A 23,231-nucleotide genomic window follows, 5' to 3' on the forward strand; every position below is an offset into this window, starting at 1 on the left:
GAATTTTTCAATTGCCTAATATTTGAATAATATATTTTTGAAAATAATATGTATATACATTAATATAATTTAGAAGATAGTTTGATCCTGAGACATTATTTTATGGGGAGTATGGGACATTCTTTTCTTTCAGAGTTACATGTTAAAAGGAAAAAAAAATGTAGAATTCAGTAGAATGCTCTATAAATTGAAAGAAAAAAATGTTATTCATTTTTCTTCTCTTTCTCTCTCCCTCTCTTTTTGATTGAATGTAGTAGCACTCCCACTGAGGTAGGCCCCAACCCTTTTAATTTTTGTTTTCAGACAGGGTCTTTCTCAGTTGCCCAGACTGGCCTTGAACTTCTGATCCTCCTGCCTTAGCCTCCCGAGTTGCTGGGATTACAGGTGTGCACCAACATGCCCAATATTTCATTGTTTTAAAGAAGAATTATGTTTGTAGTATTTTGGATCTTAGTCTTAATAAGGACTGCCATGCTAGGAAGTACTATCAGAAAGGCAGCCACAGAATATCTAGAGTTAATAAATACACTCTAAGGAAAGGAAATCTTCAGGGTTATGATTTTTATATCGTATGAGTATTCCAGAATTTTTAAGAGTTGGATTGACTTGTAATTGAATTTGCTCTGTTTACTCCATTTCTTCTTTCTCTGGGTAAAATGTAACAAATAAATTCATAATACAGAAAAAGAAAAAACAAGGAAACATCAGTTTGTGATAAAATCTCATCTCAATAAATAAGGAGCCAAGATATTATATCAATAAACAAAAGAAACTTTTTGGACATAGAAATGAATCTGGCATATTACCCATTAAGACATATTAGATAATAAAATGGTAGACATACACAATGACACAAATATATAAATAAGTACAGCAGCAGTTCTCTTCAGTGAACCTTTAAGTAAGTACATATATTTTTTAAGATTCTTGATGGTTCAAAGGATCAAACCCAGAGGTGTTTTACCACTGAGCCAAGCTCCCAGGCCTTTTTGTTTTTAATTTTGATACCAGGTTTCACATTTCCCATGCTGGTCTTGATCCTCCTGCCTCAGCCTACCAAATTGCAGGGATTACAGACATGCACCATTGTGCCAGTGACAAATGCAAACCTTTTAACAAATTCCAAATGAGTTTGGGACAAAATCCTGAGAGACAAAATCCCCAAATGCCATAACCGTGACTGTTGAAATTCAAAAAGATCAAAATTTTGACTAGAGAGCTGAAAATTCTGAAAATTAAAACATAACAATATAATTCTGAAAAAAATTTGAAAAAACTAAAGAACATTTGTTTACACTTATAAAAGGGGATTTATTTTAGACACAAAAAGTGACAAGAATACTTCATAGGTCATTTTACACAATAACAGACGATAATAACATACACTTTTTTTTACAAGCATATATACTCAGATCTGCAAGATAACAGTGGCATGGAAATAGTTATTATAAGATGAATCGTATTTATAAAAAGGACCAAAAATAAAAATGTATAAACATATATCACTATGGTTGGTAATTGCATGCACTCAGTTTTGTAACTGTGAAAATCTGAAGTACTGAGATGGACGACCCAATGATGAGATCAGTAGAAAACCACAATGGGTCACCACCACAGATGCAGTCAGCAAAAGAGCCGAGATGTCCAGAAGCTTTAACTTTCACAAACTCAGATGTAACGAAAGGTCAGCCTTCACTTATGGAGGAAACTCGGTGCTTTTACCTACTCACACAATGCTCCCATCAAAAGTTCACAGCAAAGTCAACATTGGGACCATGCAATTTTGCAGTCAAATTTGTACAAAAACACGTGAAACCAATGAGAACTCTCCAAAAGTCTTTATTAATAAAAGAGTTTTTATTTCCAGTATCAGGAATGATGCAAAGATGAAATAAATAACACAGTGAACTGTAAAATATGACTGCCAATAAAAATAGTGAGGGAAAAGTGAAAAAAATAAGAGTAACTGGGAAGGAAATTCTACATGTGAAAAAGTGCATTCTAGAGATAGAAATATGAGCAATTGCAGAGGTGGTCTATAAGAGCTGGCTGACTCAAGATCACTCACCCTCATGATAAATGAATGCTTTTATGTCTTTCAGGGCATGACTGTCCTAGGAGACCATGCTCACATTCATTTTCTACTTGTTTCTGTTGCTGTCATTAATGCTGCTGCTACTGCTATGTGTGTGTGTGTGTGTGTGTGTGTGTGTTCAATTCCTAAGGGTTTGAACTCCAGGGGTGCTCTAACACTGAGCTACATCCCTAGCCCTTTTTTCTTGCAGGTGGGGAGAGATACTGGGGATTGAACTCAGGGGCACACGACCACTGAGCCACATCCCCAGCCCTATTTTGTATTTTATTTACAGACAGGGTCTCACTGAGTTGCTTAGTGCCTCATTTTTGCTGAGACTGACTTGGAACTCATGATCCTCCTGCTCCAGCCTCCTGAGCCACTAGGATTATAGGTGTATGTCACCATCCCATACCCTTTTAATTTTTTGTTTTGACACAAGTTATTAATGAATTGCCCAGGCTGGCCTTGAGCTTGTGATCCTCCTTCCTCAGTTTCCCAAGTAGCTGGGGTTGTAGACTGTGACCCTGCACCACTGAACCCAGGTGGTGCTGCTATTTTGGATATTCTTCAATGATTCGCTAGATATCTACATGAGCATTCCCATTAAACTTTTCCATTCTGCACCATGTTTCAATGTTGTTTTGGGTATGTGGAAATCGACTCTGCATATATTGTCTGGAAACAATACTGGTGACTGAATAACAACACTGGTGTGTAAGTGTCTTCTTATCCTACCAGGCACAGAATTATTTTCAAAACAATAAATAGCTTCGTGGCTTCTCCTGGCAAATGCAGCTTTTTTCATTAAAAACACCTGGGATTTCATCATCTTGAAGAAATGCCAATGGAGACAAATGACACATTTTTAAAAGAGGCAAATTCCTTTCCCAGAATTCATCTTTCTACCTCTCTTATGCAGTCTTTTTGCCTTCTGTGAGGTGCAATTTTGAGATTTTGGCCTTTAGGATTTCAACATTTGAGATTTTAATTTTTCAGGATTTTATTTTTTATTAGGTTTTATGGAATTTTATCTATTGGGATTTCAACATTAGTAATTATGGAATTTGGGATTGACTTTTGAGATTATGATTGGCACCAGTTTCAAACATATTTACTTTATCCAGTTGCTCTTGTACTTTATTCAACGACTCACCTTGGTATTCAAGTCACTCTGCACTATGATCCCAACCTATCTTCCTGATTTTTTTCCCTACTCCTTTCCACTCAATGCTTTAGCCAAACTGCAAATATTCCACAAACTGTGATTTTCTACTTTTGGAATTTTTCTATACTCCTCACTTTGTTTTATTGTCTCACATCAATGTTAATATACATTATATTTCTGTCATCATTCAGAGAACAGATTTCATTTCCATCAGTTTATAACTTTGAACTAAAAACATTATTTTCCCCATAGCATTTTTCATATTTTCCCAAACATTATAATCATTATGTACTAAACTTACCTCCTGAATAGGAAATAAGTTGGTTGGATCAGGACTATCAGTGTTATTTTTATACACTATTTCTGGTCACAGTGTTTTTACTTGATCAAAACACCCAGACTAAATACATATTAAATTGTAATTAACACTCATGAATATATAATTTATATAAGTTGTAAAATACCTCTTGTAATGATTTAGACTGGATATAATTGGTAAAGTAATTGTATGTTATGAAATTGAATTGAAAAATTATGGATACTAGTAATACACATAATTTTAAATGTCCTTGTATTAAAGTACATAGAACTGGAAATTTTCATGAGAAATATAAGCAAAGATATGAAAATAGCTCACCATAATTTTCTAACATAGCATTTTTATAGTACATTTTAAATGATTCATTTAAGCAAAAAAAAAAACTTTCTTAATTCTGTGTTCCCCTTTTATAAATTAATTAATTACTCTGCTCCAACTTACAGAAACAGTTGCGTGCACTCACTGGATCTAACTGATCCTCCTCTACCCCTTCTCTCTTAAATCTTCTTCATTATGGTTTTTCAAAACCACCCTACAATTGAAACTGATCTTGTCAAATCACTTAAAAGCTTCTTCTTCTTGTTAAGTCATCTCTTTGTCTATATATATTATCTGACACATTGATGATATTTAATATATAGATCCCATCCAACTCTGATTCACTTTTTTTCTTGGCTTTTGGGATACCATTTTCTGCTCTTTTGATCTAAGTTTTTTGTTGTTTTTTCTTTTTGGATAACAAATTTTAATTATGTTGCTAAATCTTGATGTGTAAATATTTTATTTAAAATAGAAATCAGTCCTTAATTATATTTTAGTTCTAACCCATCAAAAACGGTTTCATCATGTTTTATACACACGTGTCCACATGCACACACACATACACAAAGCCCTATGAATTTTTAAAGAAAGTTAAATTCCTGAAATATAAATGTTTACTGTCATCTAACACATATAAGATTAATAAACTGAATTGATGAAAATGTTTATGTCATGCATATTATTAATGTCCATTTACAAAGGTTTCAAAATGGCTTATTTGTCATTACATGAAATGCATTTATATCATGGGGATTTAAAATAACTTATGCACTAATGAGATTATTTTATTTTTCAGGGTTTCAGAAAAGAAATCATAACTTGTTTACCATGAATGACATCAGTTAATATTCTTCTATGGATTCCTAATCAGTTGATTGGAATTTAAACATAAACAATTTGTTTTGCTACATTAAAAGATTCTTCCACTTTAGGGGAAAGTGTAATTTAATTTGTTTATCTGAGAGCCTCCTCTGAGAGCTGTACTAGTCAAAGATGAAAGACGTAAGTACTAAAGTTAGACAATAGTCAACTGCAAGTTTTACCACTTAGTAACTATTGGTTCTTGACAAGGTTTTTTAGTTTTTAAGTATTTTTCTTCTCATCTGCAGAAGGCTCATAAAACCTACTTTACAAGACTATTATGATCATTAAAACAAATAGAATGAAAAGAGCTTGTTGCTTGGCATGTAATCACGAACTGACAGGAGGAAAATGTGCAGGTAGCCACAGGTATGCAGTTGAGGCCCTTGTTGTGGTGCACACAGATGCCACTAGAAGAACTAGAAAATACAGTTGGTGATATTATTCAGAATTTTCTTTAAACTTCATCTAGAATAGAATGAAAAAAGGGAGTGAGAAAGAAAACTGTCTTCATCCATGATTTTTTAAAAGCCCCCTTGTTTTGTCCAGGAAATAAAAGTAGATTTTATCAACTTCAGTTTTTACATATTTTGCATATTTTTTCCAAGAGAAACTTCTCCACTTCTACACAGTTTTGAATAAATATTAAATGAAAATGAAATGTAATGTGTTTTCATGTACATGTGAGGGAGGAGGATACGAAGACATAAGTAAATACATCTCTTCAGAAATTCAGAAATATATGAGTTTTCTTTCATATGTATTCTAAAACACAATAATTTAGCTAATAGATTTTTTATTACTTAGTTTTTCTAATGAGTCACATTCCTCATCATTTTCACATATATTTTAACTAAAATATTTTGTGTTTCTCATATTACTTGATATTATTGTCTATAACTACTGTTTACATTAATATGGAATTTTGTCATTATAAAACCTACATACATTTAACCCAATGAATTTCTGATTATAATTAACTTATTGTTCTGTTTATTTTTCATCAATGTTTGAGAGATTTATTATGCAAATACTTTAGTTCTTCCATTTGCTAAAACAGAATCACCATGAAAATAATAAACAAAATAAAGTTCTTTTGTACCACATCTGAGGTGATTTTTCAGACATTATCAAGTAATTCCACATAGTTTACATTTCCAAGTAATTGAAATGTAATTGTCAAAAATGGGGAAATCTCTACAGATGAGTAATGGCTTTTGTTTTCTATTGCTGCTGTAACAGCTTACCACATATCCAGTGGCCTAAAATAATCCAGAGGTATTTCCTCATTGTTCTATAGGTCAGAGGTTGTGGTGGGTTCAGTCAAACTCTGGTTTGAGTTTCAGAAGGTCAGAGTCAATATCAGTTGGTCTGGGCTTATCTGAAGGCTCTGGGAGGAAGGTTGCTTTCAAGCTCATTCAGGTTGTCTGCAGAACTGTTTTTCTCTAGCTGTAGGACTGAGATCCCCATGTCCTCAGTGACTGAGCCAAGGCCATCTCTCAGCACCATCAGGTCACCTAGTTCTTTGTTACGCAGTCTCATACATCCTCAGCCGGTACTGGTGGGGCCAAGTGTTTCATGCTTTGAATTTCTCTCAGTTCTCCTTCTGCCATCTCTCTCACTCCAACCAGAGAAAGTTCTCTGCTGTCAGAGTTCATGAGATTAGATTCTGTTCACAGTATAATCCAGAATAATCTATGTTGAGGATGATAAACTTAATTACATCTGAAAATCCCTATTACCATGTACCCTAATATATTCAAAAGTTACTGGGGATTATGTTGTGGACATTTTAGGGAAAACATTTGCCTAACACATGATTTTTTGTTCAAGAGAAACTTAGAAAAGTCTCCATGTAGTCCTGAAATTTTAAACAATATCAGGCAGAACACATATACTTAGTGAAACTTTTTATTTAAATGTAAGTGGATCAATTATGTAGTGAACGACGGTAGAATAATTTCCAGCATCAGACTCTCTGTTATCCTTTGTTGTTTCTTTATGATATTGAAATGCAAAAATAAAAAAATTAAACATGAAGTATATAGGAACCTATCAAGACTTCCTCTCATGAGATACATAAGAACTGAATGCAAATTAAAAGCACCTGTTTTAGTATAATTAGATGTTCACATCACATTTGGCTGAAAAAAATATATGATCCTTACAATTTAGAAGAGTATAATAGATATCCTTTAATTCAAATTTGGAGGTTTATATGTCATTTTCCTTAGAAATGTCAAGTTTTCCTAAAAGTTCCTGCATAAATTGGGGTTATGGAGGTAACTTATTTTGGTTGATTACAAGGTAAGATGTTAATGTTTGCTGCAGCAGAGTATGAAATTATTTTCTTTAACTTTAAAATTACAAATGTGACTGTGTTTTTGTAATTTTGTGTCAGGGTGTTCTGTTTTTATCCTCCATAGTTACCATTCTTCATTATCGTCTGACCTTAGAGTGAATGCTTGCACCACAGTCAGCTAACTACCTTTCCAGGTCAGTCGCTTCTTCTACTGTAATTATAAGCTCAGCGTTGAAGAAAAAGAATAACATTCCTGAGGTTAATGCTTTAAATGTAAGTCGGTAGAATTTATAATTTATACCCAGGGTTCTTCTAAAAGTCAAGGTCCATGAGCCAGCCATTTCAGTTCTGAGTTCACCAGTGTGTTAAAAAGCTGAGGCATCTAGAATACTTTTTTAATATGGTGAGTTCTTTCAGTGTTATTTTCACTAAAATTTTAGCAATAAAAACTTGTGATAACTCATTTTCAATTTAAAGTTCTCTGTTATTTCAACAACTGAATACCAACATTTCTGCATGATGAAAAATATTGTCTATTTCCCATAATTTTTAGCATTATTCAAAAATACTGATAGGTTTTATGTGCCAAATATTCTGTTTTCTGTTAATATTTTGGCAGTAGCACCAAATTTGACACTAGAACATTTTAACTTGGAATCATAATCATGTTTATATATTCATGGGCTTTAAATTATGCAGAATACTTCAGATAAACCATATCTTAGCAAGTTTCATTAAATTTGGTTCTAAAAACATAATTCATATATTAACATGATTTTCTCTAAATTACTTGCAGGGAGCTACTTTCACTGACTACTTCTTTTTGTATAAACTTTTTTATGAACCTGTACTCAATTACTTTTTTAATCTTGGCTGAATGTAATTTATATAAAATGTATGAAAACATGTGTCTTTCTTCCAAAAAGCTGCAGGCAGTGTCTGAAACAGACTTGATTCACTGAATTTATTAAAAAATAGGGGAAAAAAGTTGAAGTTAGTCCAATAATTATGTCTATGATGCCAAATTACTATTTCTAACAGGATTTCTTTTAATGTTATATAAATATCAAGTGAATCTTGCTTCATTTAAATAAAATTAGGAAAAAGAAAATAAATATACAATCTATTTGAGAAAAAATCAATCATGAAATATTTATAGAATATAAACAATGGATCATAATTTGGTGGAATAAACATAATTATACATATGCATGAATAATTCTAGGAACAAATACTCAAATTCAAGTGTACAAGAAACTATGAATTATAAAACTAGACTCATATCTGAATTTATTTGAGGGGATTAGGGAGTGAACTCAGGGGTACTCAACCACTGAGCCCCATCCTCAGTCATATTTTATGTTTATTTAGAGTCAGTGTTTCACTGAGTTGCTTAGCACCTTGATTTTGCTGAGGCTGGCTTTGAACTTGAAATCCTCTGCCTCAGCCTCTAGAGCAGTTGGGATTATAGGCATGTGCCATTACCTCTGGCTGGAACTTGAATTTTAGACTCTACTCCCCCATTAGATTAGCAGAAAAGTAAATTTTACCATTAGGATGATTTCTTCAATACTACCCAAAACTTGGACAAAATTCTGAATTTGAGGTACAGAGTGGAGAGAGTCCAACCTGAAGGAGGTCACCTGGTGGCGTCTGGTCTGTGATACAGATGTGTAGCTGCAGTTGTGTCTGTCATCCCAACAGTGAAGGAAGAAATTGCTGAGACATCTACTCACTTTAGGCTTGGTAATCTTTGCTTAAATTTCCTTGTTATTATCTTGGAAGTCTGTGTTGTTACCTTGGTTTGAATACACCCATCACCAACTAGTCTGTATCTCCCTAAGTAAACTCTACTCTGTAAATTTCATGTGTTGAAATTAAAAGCCAAAATGGAGGTTTTCTTCTGGCATTTCTTACTCTAACAAAGTAATGGAGAAATACTGAAAAAACAAAATCTAAATTAATAGCTTATACTATTATCCTAACACAGCATTTTTTAAAAAATTTGTCTGTTTGACTTCACCCCACATGTATTTAGTTTCTACAAGTTGTACAAATATATTCCGTTATCTTCTAAAAGGAATCCAGAAAGCATGCATTCTTCCTAAATTATATTCCTAAAATAAGACATGGTCTAGAAAGCTTTCACATTTTCAAACCCCTAACTCAAAAAGAAACACCCTAGAAAATATAAGTTCATAGCAATGAAACTGTAGGTAAAATTTGAACCTCATCATAATTTTTGTTACATTATCTTCTTCCTGAACTATAAAAGCAATAACTGGAATAAAGGTTTGTTGAAGGAAATAGAAATGTAATACAGAAAACATAAAGATTAATGCCATGATGAGAGAGAAAATGCCAATTTTTTTTTGGCATTTTCATCTAAAAACATAACCTACCTATTTTTTCATAACACAAAGCAACCCAGAAGTTTTTGAACAAATACTTTCCATATTCTGATTCTATGTATGTTATTCACTTTTAGAAATCTCTAAAGACAAAAGAGATATCTATGTGAAACTCCACTTTTCTCAGTATCAAGTTATGTGTTTATCTTGGAGAATGAGGATTCCTGTCTTACACTCAAGAACCAGGAAGGACCAGCTGTCCTTTTCTTTGTAGACATAATACATGAGCATACAAAATATACACAGTCTACTAGAAATGATAACTGAAATAGTATAGGGCTTTTTTTCTTTTCTTTTGGTACCAGAGATTGAACTTGAGGGCCCTCAACCACTGAGACAACCCCAACCCTGTTTTATATTTTATTTAAAGACAGGGTCTCACTGATTTACTTAGCGCTTTGCTTTTGCTGAGACTGGCTTTGAACTTGGGATCTTCCCCTCTCAGCCTCCCGAGTTACTGAGATTATAGGTGTCCACCACTGCACCCAGCAATGTAGGGCTTTTATCCCAAATGCCATTTCCAAAGCATTACATAAAAATTTAAAGTAACAAAACCTATGATTGGAGTCCAAATCATGCCTTCAGTTTCACTCCCTTGAAGTTAAATACCTGGTTATATTTTTATAAGTTTTTTAAGTTTTGAGACAAAATAACTTTCTTCATTCTGAAAGACAATTTTATTCTAAAATATTTAATAGAAGTACTTTGCATTGAACTCATGGATAGTTTATTTTTATTTGTTTTTCAGGTACTGGGATTGAACATGGGTTGCTCAAGCACTAAGTTATATCTTCAGCTCTTTTTATTTTTTAAAAATTTGAGACAGGATCTTGTTAAGTTGCTCAGGTGGCCTTCCTCCTGTGTCAGCCTCCCAAATAACTGGGATTATAGGTGTGTGTGTCACTGCACATGGCTCAAGCATAATTTTAATAATAATAATAAGCTATCTGGGCATGGTGGTGCACACCTGTAATGTTAGCAACTCAGGAGTCTGAGGCAGAAGGATCACAAGTTCAAGGTCAGCCTCAGCAACTTAATGAGGCCCTAAGCAACTTAGTGAGACTGTCTCAGAATAAAAAATAAAAAGGGCTATAGATGTGGCTCAGTGGTTAAGCATCCCTAGGTTCAATCTCTGGTTTCAAAAAGAGAAATACTATTACTACTAATAATAAGTGTCTGTGGAACCACCACCAAGCTAGAGAAATCTCACTTTGTAGTTTCCTATGTTCCTGTCTTCAGTGGTAGTTTTTGCCAGCAGTAAGGAGTACTCTCTATCCCAAACTTCACGCTTTCTATTCCTTTGCATTATCATTCTTCAATAAATAATGAAAAATAAAACATACACTAACATGGGTATATCATAAGCAATAATTTAAACAATATTGCAAACAAACCCCCCACATAACCCCAACTAGACCCTTGTGTGCTGAATCCTGGACACGTTCTCCTCTGCAGCCCCCATAGATAATCATTACCAAGACTGGGAGTTTGTACTATTTGCAGGTGTGCAGTAGAAAGAGGTCCCTGATCGAAATTTGGTTTGAAGACTGAGGCTGATGATAATGTGGCATTAAAAAGTATATATTTATTATTCTCAAATTAAAATGTTCTTGGATGAGGAGAGTTCCCACACAGGTCTGAGAGAAGAAACTCATCACTGCCTTATTCTTCATTGTAGGCAGCTGTGGGACCCCACAGGTCAGGGAATGGGGCGTAGGTGGTTTCATCTATCTGTTGCTACCTGCACCAAGGGGAGAACACATGGATTTTATTATTGGCTGACCCTGACACAGGACAACATGGGAATAGAGAGTGGTAGGACCTCCATGCTCACAGCAAATGTCGAAAATGGAGTCAGTTTCTTTAATACAAACACATTTGTTGTAATTATTTTTGTGCATTTTGTTAAGTTTCTTGCACTTATTTATAGTTTTATTATCTAATTATTATTTCCTTTACAAAGTATTGTAAATGTATGTTGTATATAAATGTATAAATTGCTTTTTGTTTTGTGTGTGTGCCTGTGTACACACTAGGTTATACAGTGGATGCAACACCCTTTTTTGTGTATTACAAATGTCTGTCTTCTATCCCATGCCTTATTTTTCAATTTCACGATAGTGTTTTAATGAATAGATGATTTTAACTTTAATTTGGTTCAAATATATCAACTTTTTTTGTAGTTTTTCTTCTTATGTATTGTTAAAGAAAAACTTCTCTAAAATGTGCTCATTAAGAGTTTCTCTTCTTTGTCAGTTGATTGATGATGGGGTTCTATCCAGGGTCTTGTGTATGCTAAGCATACACTCTACCACTTTCCTATATCCTCAGCCCCCCATATTAAAATGCATATACTTCCTATGACTTACATTTTAAGTTGGACTTTATCTGGAAGTTATTTTGTGTGAGTAGAAGATTAGGCTCATGACGTTTCCCCATGTGGATGGCCATATTTTTCCCCAGCAGCACTTGTTGAAAACACTGTTCTTATTCCATTAATATGCATAATATATGGTTTCATCTATCTGTTGCTAGCTATCATCTTTTATGTTCTCTTTATGTATTTGTCTATTCATGCACCTGTACATACTCTCTTAATTATTCCAGATACTTAACAGAAATTGGCATCCAGGAAAGTGAGTCTTTCCACCATGTTTGATTCATTTCAATACTGTGATGATTCTTTGAGGGTGCACTTCTTTAAACTTTCCAGTGACCTTATGAATGATCTCTCTCTCTCTCTCTCTCTCTCTCTCTCTCTCTCTCTCATACACACAAACACACAGTTCCACCTCTGTGGGAATGTTATTTGAATTCATATTTAATCTACAAACAATTTAAAGAGAATTGATAAATATACACATAGCTATGAAAACACACTCATATACAGAAAATTGGGTTGAAATATAGAGACATTTCTCTGCTATAGTCTGAGTTCTTGTGTCCCTCAAAAGTCTGTATATTGAAATGCTAACCCTTAAGGTGATGGCATTAATAGTGTCCTTATGAAAGAGGACCCAAGGGGACTTTCACTGCTTCTACCACATAAAGACACAACAAGAGGATTTTTTTTTTTTTTTTTTTTTTTTGCGGTGCTAGGGATTGAACCCAGGGCCTTGTGCTTGCGAGGCAGGCACTCTACCAACTGAGCTATATCCCCAGCCCTAAGAAATAGTCAACTATAAATAAGTGGACCCTCATCAGGTACCAATCTGTTGGCACCTTGATCTTGGACTTCCAGCCTCCAGAACTGTAAGGAATACATTTCTATTGTTTATAAACCACCTAGTTTATTTTGTTTTATAGGGAAGCCTGGGAAGTTCAAGATATTTTTTGTGCATTTAGAACTTCTTATTCCAAGTATTTATTTTTGTTCACTAATTTACTAGCTAGTTCTCTGGGTACAACTCTGAACAGGCATAGTTGTAGTAAGCTGCCTTGTTTTGTTTTCTATGTTAAGAATTTGTCAATTTACTACTACAAATTAGCACATTTTTGCTTACTTTTAAATTTCTGTAATGTTACTGTTTTTCTTTTTAGTTTTACTTCTTATGATATTTTCTCTTACTTTTCCCAATACTGTAGTAAAGTAGAGTTCTTTCAGCTTGTGTTTCATGTAGTTTGACACTGTGTTCAGAGTGGATCAATATTTCTTCCTGATAATTAAGAAATTTGTCATTACAACTTTTTTTTTTTTTTACCACTAAATGACATTTTATTATAATGAACATTTTTAAAATATTGCTTTTCACAACCTTAAAGATGGAAATATAGGGGCTGGGGCTCAGTTCATAGAGTGCTTGCCTGTCAAGCACAGGGCCCTGGGTTTAATCCCTAGCACCACAAAAAAAAAAAAAAAAAAAAGATGGAAATATATACCAGCGATGCTTACACTCTTTCAACTATTGTATTTCTCTGCCCATTTGTAGTTGAGTTTTAAAAAAGATATATCCTCAACTTATCACACAGTACATAACACAAGGAAGATGAGAAATATTTTTGAATCGACTGTGTTAGGGTCAGTGAGTTACATATTTTCCTTTACTAGTAGTTGGAATGTAAATTTATTTGGTGATACAGAATAAACACTTAAAGATGTCCCACACATTATCTTTAATAGTGAAACACTGAGAACAGTGTAAATATCTAACAATAGGGAGATTTAAAAATAATAGTGCATTCAAACAATGTGTGAATATACAATCAATGAAAATATATTGGTCAGAATTTTCAATAAAAGTTCTAAGAGGAAAACAAAACAAAACAAAATGCCTAGAAGGGAATTTGCTACTGTGTTAGAAAGAAGAAAGAACCAACACCCTAATTTGGTGTGAAATGTCAAACTTAAATGGGGGCAAAAAAATCACAGAATTCTCTAACACCACAAAGGAATGTTATTGTATTCAATTAACATATCCTGATAGTATTCCGTGAGGTAAAATTAGTGTACATTACAATGTTGCAAGAGAAAATAACTAAAATTTTTAACAAATTAATATTTCAGGAAAAATTAATAATTAATAATAAATTCAAATTTAAGTGCCAATTGTGATGTGATAAAGAAACTAACTTCTTTTTGGTCAATGTATTTATCTTAGCATTAGATTATAATTACTTTTAACTATGCTATTTGTTTTAATTAACTAAAATTGGACAGCAAATAGAACAATAGTTCTTTTACTAGGGAAGTCTCTAAATACATGAAAGAAACACAAGGTGATTTGATGAAATATTGCAAAGATTTGTAATCTTGAATAATCATGAAGCATTTAATATTTTCAGATTACACGTCTTTCAGATGACATTATAATTAATTTATTTTTCTTTTTTTAATTATCTTTCTATTTTTACAGACTGTATTTTGATTCATTGTACACAAATGGGGTACATCTTTTCATTTCTATGGTTGTGCATGATGTAGATTCACACCATTCATGTAATCATACATGTACATAGAGTAATGATGTCTGTCTCAGTCCACTATTTTTCATATCCCCCCATTTCCCTCTACATAATTTAAAGTTCCTCCATTCTTCTCTCACCCCCCACCCACCCCATTATATATCATCATCCACTTATCAGGGAAAATATTCGGCCTTTGGTTTTTTGGATTTGGCTTATTCACTTAGCATGATATTCTCCAATTCCATCCATGTATCTGCAAATGCCGTAATATTATTCTTCTTTATGGCTGAATAATATTTCATTGTGTATGTATACCACAGATTTATAACTTCAACTATATTTTTCTGGTATTAATATAGTATAGAAATTTACTTAGGCTATATTTAATTATACATCTTCTCTATAATCTATTATGCTTTCACTAATTCTGCTTTTTCTACTTGCTTCAATAATCTTTTCCCCTTTTACTTCCTCTTTTGTTTGACTATTGTCTATTGTTTAATCATCCCCTTCTTTTCTATTGGTTATGTAATTTTCTAGTCATTTTATTAATAAATCCAGAAATAACAACTTTGAACATTGACTGATAGAAAGCTAATGTTCAGATACTGTACCAAAGAAGGCATATAGTTTAATTAAGCATTTAAAGAGACTCAACATCTTTCGTCATTAGAATATTGCAAATTAAAACAATAGCAAAATAGCACTACATGCCTACTAGAAGGGCCAAAATCTAAAATACTGATAATACCAAATGGTGTTGGAAATACTAAACACAGAATAATTGTTCATTACTGGTGGGAAAGCAAAATGGCACAGCTACTTGGAAGACATTTTAGCAGTTTCTCACAAAACTAAACACACTTATCATGGAACTCAGCAGTCATGCTCCTTGCTGTTTACCTCAATGCATTGAATGCTACGTCCATAGGCAAAACCTACACATAGAAATTTAGATCACTTTCATTCATAACTGCCAAAATTTTTACCAGGAAGATGTCCTTCAATAGACAAACTAAATTGGCACAGAACCTCAGTCGGGTATCCTTAGGCACCCAGAGGAAATGAGCTAATGAGCTATAAAGCCATGAAGACAAGAAGAGACCTCAATGTATATTAATCAAGTGAAAGAAGGCAACTGAAAAGGCAACAAACTGTATGTATCACTATAAATATGTGACATTGTGGAAAAGGCAAAATTATACAGCATAAAAGTTACCAGGGGTTTGCTGACAGGAGAGAGTAATGAATAGGTGGAATACAGAGGATTTTAAGGGCAGGAAAACTATTCTTTATAGTACTTTAATGATGGAGACATGACTCCCAGCATTTGCTAAAAGTCATAAAATTGTACAAAACAAAGTGTGAACCCTGATGAAAACATCAACTTTATTTGATAATAATGCATCAATGCTTGTTACTCAATTTTAACAAATGCAAAATCAAGGCAAGATATTAATAATAGAGGAAACTATGAACACGAAGTCAGGGAGACTGTACTCTGTGCTCAATTTTTCTGTAAATCTAAAATTGCTTCAAAATATATATTAAACAAAATAAAACTAAATGTTAAGTAATGCATTGCTTCCAGAATATAAGGACCTTAGTACACTTCTACCCTATGACAACCCTGACAGAATTTTTAAAATCAATTATAGAGATGGTCCTGACAGGCTGTTTTTGTTTTGCAATGGTGTGAAGGTGATACACTTTCAGTAGAAACCTTACTTCCAATTTTGAATTTTGACGTTTTCCTGGGCTAGCGATCTGCAATATAATCTTCTCTCACTATGCCAGTCACCAGCAGTGACCTTAAACTCCCAGGAAGCTATGTGAGGAAGCAACCAGCCCTCTACAGTTTGCCTTGTTGCTGAGAAGAAAAGTAATGTACTGTGTGCTCAACTACAATGTTTGTGTTTGTTAGGTTAGAAATATTAAATGCACTTTTAATTTAACAATATTGTTGTCTTGAATAGTTTTATTCGGACATAACTCCAATTGAAGTGGGAATTATCTGTATTGACGTATAACATACATGCAACAAATGTACACATTTTAATGTACACTTAATGAATTTCACCCAATGTACACATGCATGTAATCAATGCAGTTAAAATACATATATTTCCTTTACCTTCTATTTCCCATGCACTCTTTCACCTCCCACTCCAGGCCCTTAAATCCTCTGTACTCCACCTATTCATTACTCTGTGTAAGTCTTTCCATATAATAATTTTAAACATCTAACCTAATCTACAGGGGAAAACAGAAATATTATATGGAAAGACTTACACATAATGTAAACTATTCTATGTGACTTCTTCTGTTCAGCTCAGTGCTCATATTTACCCATATCATTGTGAATATCACTAATTTATTCCTTTTTATTTCTGATTATACCTCTTTGAAATGTAAATATCGAGGAAGGTATTCCATTTTTCCTGGGCACAAGTTAGATTAAGGTCTCTCCCTCCATGCAGTCATTTGACTTTGGGGAAGATAAGAGAACTTGTAATTGTACTTTTGGGTTAGATAAATTGGGGAAACTAATGGCCACAGACCTTATCCTTAGGAGACCAAAGAATAGGTAGCTGATTACCAAAGAAAAGGAAATGGATAGATAAAACTCCCCTCACTGGGTTACTAACAGCCTCTGGGGAAGAAGGATCTCACTTTCCAACACAAGCAATCACCCATGGAAGACTCTTTTTCTGCTTTTTGGCCATGTAGACATGAGAAGAAGGCAAACTTGAAATCTGCAATAGGGGCAAGACACCCCCACTCCCTCAGGGACCACTTTGTACCCTCTCCTCTTTAGAGGATTCTCTCTCTCTTTCTCCCTCTTTCTCTCTTTCTCAGTCTTCTCTCTCTCCCCCTCATTCTCTTCCTCTCTGTTCTGTTTCTTAAAAAATAAAAAAATTACTTTTTGCTCTTACCTTGGCATTTCTCTGGTGTTTAATCTTCAACACCAGGGTACTGAGCACTTATCCTGATTGTCAAGACCTTTTTGCACAGAGAAGGTAAACACGTTTTGGGGAGTAATGCAAATACATAATCTCTAACTTTATATCATCTACATGTCTGCATCTCAGGAAACTACATGCGATGCGTACATCTTTTCAGAAACACTGGGAAATTCAAGGAAGTTTTATATGAGAAATGATGTGGATGTTTAAGCTTACAAGGAACTTCTCACTGCTTTCCAAAGTGGTTACGCCATTCTAGATTCTCCTGAGTGGTGTACAAGTCCCAGATGCTGTAGCTCCTCTCCAATATTTGACATTTTCAGTCATAAAATGTAGTCATTTAGTGGGTATATATTGGCATCTTGTTATGGTTTGCAATGTTTTCTGCCCCAGCTGAAGGTATTATCTCCTTGTCTTTGACTTCCACAGATGCCGTTGCTGGCTGTCAGCTATTGGTTTCTCCAGCGCTTTTCAAAGTGAGTTACTCTTTCACTATAGCTACATTAAGATTTCTTCATTTTTATTGTTACTAAGCAATATGACAATGTTTCAACAATTTCTAATACCTTGGACTTTGTGGCTTTCCTGAATAAGACATCTTACTAGTTTTAGAAAATTCTCAGCAATTCTTCCTTAACATATTGCTTTGCTGTCTCCTTACTTTTCAGTCTATGATGTCCTTTAAATTGTATATCGGTCCTTCTTGCTGATGTCTTAAAAGAGTTTGTACTTTCTTCTATGTTTTCATCCTTTCCTGACTTAATGCTTTATTTTGAATAATTCTTCCTATCTTTCTTCCATATACAGACTTTTTAATTCTGTTTTATATAATCTACTGTTAAACATGTTCTTTGGGTTCCCAGCTGTATTGCATTTTTCAATTCTAAAAATGTCTTTTTTTCCCCAAATATATCATATCACTTTTCATTATTAAGATTTCATGTTTGGATTTAATGTGCTTAAAAATGTGAAGCATTATTCTCAGTCACCACTGTATTTCTTTTGATTTTTAAGATCTTTTTTTTGTGTGTTAGGCATTGTATTTATAGTATTATTTGCTGCAGTGAAGTCAGCTATAAAATAATGTTTTGTTCTTCCAGAGCTAACTTTGGTCTATGTCTGTCTGGTTCCTGGGTTATAGGGTTTTGGCTTCAGTGTTGCACTACTGGTGAATCCAAATGCTGCAAAGCCAATGTGTAGTGCCTGCAGAGACATTTTAACCTTGTTTACCTTACACAAAGGCAACCCTTTAGAATTCTCAACCCAAAGCAGAGGAAGGACCCATAAATCCAAGAAGCTGTTGAAACTCTCAGTAGCCAAAACAGCCAACTTCTTCAGTAAGAAAGATGCCTCATCTCTCTGAATTATTCTTCTCTTTTGTATTTTCATGGACAAAGTCACTATTTTGGTACGTCTTAAATGCTTTTAAGGCAATAATGAAATTGTTCATCTTAAAATAAAAAAAAATTCATGTTATCTGCTTAAATTTACTTATTTTCCTTACATAATATGCTTTTTCTTGAAATTATATAAATAAAATATAGTGTGTACTCTTATAGACAGTATTTTCCCCTTGAATTTGATGGAATTTAACTGATACATGTAATGATATATATCTGCCCATTATATTACTGAGATATTCATATTGTATCCCATTTTTTAACTATCACCAAAAAGTTTGTGTATGTGTATACCACATGTAAAGGGTCTATCTATAATACAGATCTAAGAGTAAAATTATTTGTCTTAAATTATGTCTCAGCTTCATTACAAGCTGTAAAATGGTTTTAGTGAGTATGTATAATAATTTGCAAAATCTACCAGTAGTTTATTAGAGTTACCACTATTTGTATCCATAACATTTGTATTATCCATTTAACTTTTGCTAATCCAGTTCTTTAATATTTTTCATTATGGTATTAACTTGCATTTTTTGGAAGAAATAAGTTAAAATATTCCTGCATGCTTCCTCATGCTGTCTAGCTATTAATCCATTTTTGTATGTGTTTGGATTTTTTGTTTTGTAGGAATTGTTTGTGTAATTTGATTATAATTCTTTTTTCTGTGCTGTATGATGCAAGTATATTCTACTCATGTGTGGCCTGTCTTTTCTATACATCTTTTGATGAATATATTTTACTTTTATTATATTTGACAAATTCATTAAATTCTCCTATAAGTCTTATGTTTTCTGTGCCTTGTTTCAGAAATTATTTCCTGTCTGAAAGAACAAAGCTATTTTTTATTACCTTCTAAGATTCCTCTGAGTTTAATTTGAGGCATGGATATAAACTTTTCTTTGTGTTTTTCTTTCTCTATGTAGATAAATAACATCCACATCACTATTTTTTTTAGATGTTCAAAATATTCTAAGTAGCAAGCACTATCACAGCAGCTATCTATTAAATTTCTGTGTGGGCAGATCTGTTTGTCCTCTCTTCATCTTTTGTACTGCTGCATTTGTTTACCCCTGAGTCAAAACAAATCATCTTCATTTTTGTGACTTCATAATGTCTTTCCATGTAGAATGCTTCACACTCAGACAATTCTGTCATCTTCCTTCAGTATGCTTTAACTAACTCTTGGCTTCTCTCATCTCCATTTTACAATCTGCTTATCTTTTCCTGCAACTTAATTGTATTATGATTGGAATTGTTGATTTTGTGGATATGTTTGGAGAGAATATAAATTGCTGTGAAAGGAGGCTTTCTATCCATGAGCATAGTATTCCCTTTCATATATTTAGGACATCCTTAATATCTTTTAACATCTATACTTTTTCCATAAAGTATTTTAGATCAAAACATGAGAAAAATTTAGACTCCAATACTTTATTACAATTAATTTCACATAATAGTGAAATAATGATATTCATTGCTTTGAAAAAAATTTTACTCATAAGCATCAGAGGATATCATTTTTTCATAAATAGAATCTCCAAAAATAGATAATTTTGTTTGTGAATACAAATCTAAGTGATGATCATTATTTGTATAAACTGACAGTTTTTTGTTTCCTCTGGAAGCATTTTACCTCCTTTTTTCCTTGTATAAATATCAAAGCTAGAACCTTTCATAATATGGAGAGTAAATGTCATAAAACTCAACCTTATTTTATTATTCCTGATTTAACTCAAATAAGATTATGGAGAAATGCTTTTAACTCTTTTATCTGGTTGAAGAAGTTTCTTTTCTTTTCATTACAAGTTTGTTATGACTTTCTATACTGAAGTTTCTAAATTTTATCAATAGTATGTTTTTGTTCTTTCTAATCTCTAATGTGGCATCTGTGTTTGATATTTTAAAATCAGTTCCCCAGTGGTCTTTTCACTTCATTAACATTTTATCTGAAATATGTTTAAATGGTATTATGATTATAATTTTAAAATATACATGTGTAAATAAAAATGATCTCACTAAAATTTCAGTGCAGGTATAGGTCTTTTTGGTGAATAAAAGACAGATGATAAATGAAAAGCAATCAAAATCCAATTAACCTGAGGCATGATTGATTTTTTTGTTCAACAATATTTGATGAAATTAAAATTCTATCTTCTTGAAATAAACATTTTATGAATTATGTTTTCCCACGACAGCCAGATTGGAATCAAAATATGGTGAAAATATAGGCTTCAAACATTGTCTCTCAACTATTTTTACAATCAATCATATACATTGGATTTCCTCTTTTGCAGCCTCTGTAAACACTTTGTGTAATTCATTCCACAGAAGAAACAGGGGAGATTACTATTACTGCAGTTTCTTTATCATTGAATAATAAAAGATTTTCAAAATACTGATAAAATTCTAAATCATGTCCTTTAATGAATGCTGAAGAACAACAAATTTACCTCCCTCTCTCAACTCTCTAAGACAAGTTCATCATCCTTCATTGAAAGTTTTGGTCTTTGCATGACACTTAATACAGAGATGTATATAATGCTATCAAATGTTGCTAAGAAATATATTTGCTTTTCTCAACTTTCAGTTATTGTGAGCACCTATCCTTACCTTATTTTAATTTTCTGTGCCAATCAACAGAACTTTCTGTGAAGATGAAAAGGTTCTGTGCTCTGTGCTGAGCAATGTAGTAGACCCCAAATTCTTAGGCTAGTGAGCATTGCCAATGGCTAATGTGCCTGGGGACTGAATTTTATTTAATTGCCATCAAATTCAATTTAAATTTAAATAGCCACAAGTGGCCATTGGCTACCATGAGGGCAGCACAGCCTTACATATCATCTATTTATGTGTTTGTTTGCTTATGTGTATACTTTCTTCTTTCTCACCACTAAAATTAAAAATTGGATGAAGGCCAGGCATGATTGCACAAGCCTGTAATCCTATCTTGGAAGGCTGATACAACAGGATTGCAAGTTCAAAGGTAGTTTCAGCAATTTAGTGAGGCCCTAAGCAACTCAGCAAGACCCTATCTCAAAATAAAAAGTAAAATGGGCTAGTGATGTGTGTCAATAGTCAAGCACCCCTGGGTTTAATTTCTGATTAAAAGAAAAAGAAGACAGGGTCTTTACAATTTATAGTTCACTATATTACAACCCAAGTGGTTTGAAAAGTAGTTTTTATCTGATTAATTTTTGTAATAAAAATTCAAAAGACTTTTTAAGGGGGTGGGAAGACTATGTAAAATAAGTACTAAAGAAATTTAAAATCTTCTGTGTTTTATTTTTATTCTATTTTTGATACTAGGGATTGAACCCAGGGGAGCTTACCACCAAACTACAAACCAGTTCTGTTTTTATTTCTTATTTTGAGACAGGGTCTCATCAAGTTGCTTAGGTTCTCACTAAATTGCTGAGAATGGTCACAAATTTGCCGTCTTCCTACCTTAGCCTTCCTAAATACTGGGATTGTAGGCACACGCCACCATGTCCAGCAAACCTTTTCTGTTTACAAAAATGGTTCCTTAGATGATGTTTTCATAATAAAAATCAAAATTTTGTATCTCAAATGCATCGATATTTTTCCATATTTAACTCCCAAATAGATTTCCAGAATCTACAGGTCACTTTATATGTAGAATGGTCAGCTTTTGGAATAGAGAGGAGTGTGTTAAACAAAACTGATTTTTAAGTGTGGACTCTAGCCAGAAAAAAAGAATGAAGAAAATATTCCAAACAAAATATCAACTGAGCTTGATCAGCCAAGTAGTAATAATCACATGAATCAGCCGTAGGGACTCCAAAAGTAAGCCAATTTTTTTGAAAGGTGGATAAAAAACTAAATAGAGTGTTTTTTCCCGAATCATTTAAGAAGAAAGGCAGAAACAGTATGTGCATTTGTTTGGATTAACACTTAGTGCCATAAAACAGCAATCATTTTCTTATGCTCCCAATTATTTGGTCAGAAATTTGAGCAGAGTTTAGCGAAGTTTAGCTTCAATTCTGCTCCACATATCTCCAGCTCAGGTCACTTGAATGGGTGGAGGTAGCAGAAAGAGATGGAAACTAGTCAAATATCTCTTTCTCTCAATGTAGCCTCAAGCATGCTAGCTTGGACTTCCTCCCAAGAAGACTCAGGTCAACCAGACCTTTAAACAGCATGTCTTCTGAATGCACCAGCATAAAGGAAGTTTCTTGTCCTCTTGAAATCCAGACCCAGAACGGTTACAGCATCATACTAGATGAATTGAGGCAGATAGAGGCCATTCCCAATACAAAGGGAGATTCACACACCTCCTTTTTCATTAAAAAGGAGGGTCAATGTATTTGTGGACATTTTTAATTTGTCACAGATTAAATAAAGTAGCCTTCACTCATGGATAGGTAGGTATGGTACCTATTCATAGATAGGTAAGAGACAATTATTTATTCAAAATGCAAATGAAAATTTTAAATTACACATGTTGGGAATATTCTTGGTCATTTCCTAGAAATTGGTTATTGGT

This window comes from Sciurus carolinensis, chromosome 7 (assembly GCF_902686445.1).
Source record: "Sciurus carolinensis chromosome 7, mSciCar1.2, whole genome shotgun sequence".
Classification (NCBI taxonomy): domain Eukaryota; kingdom Metazoa; phylum Chordata; class Mammalia; order Rodentia; family Sciuridae; genus Sciurus; species Sciurus carolinensis.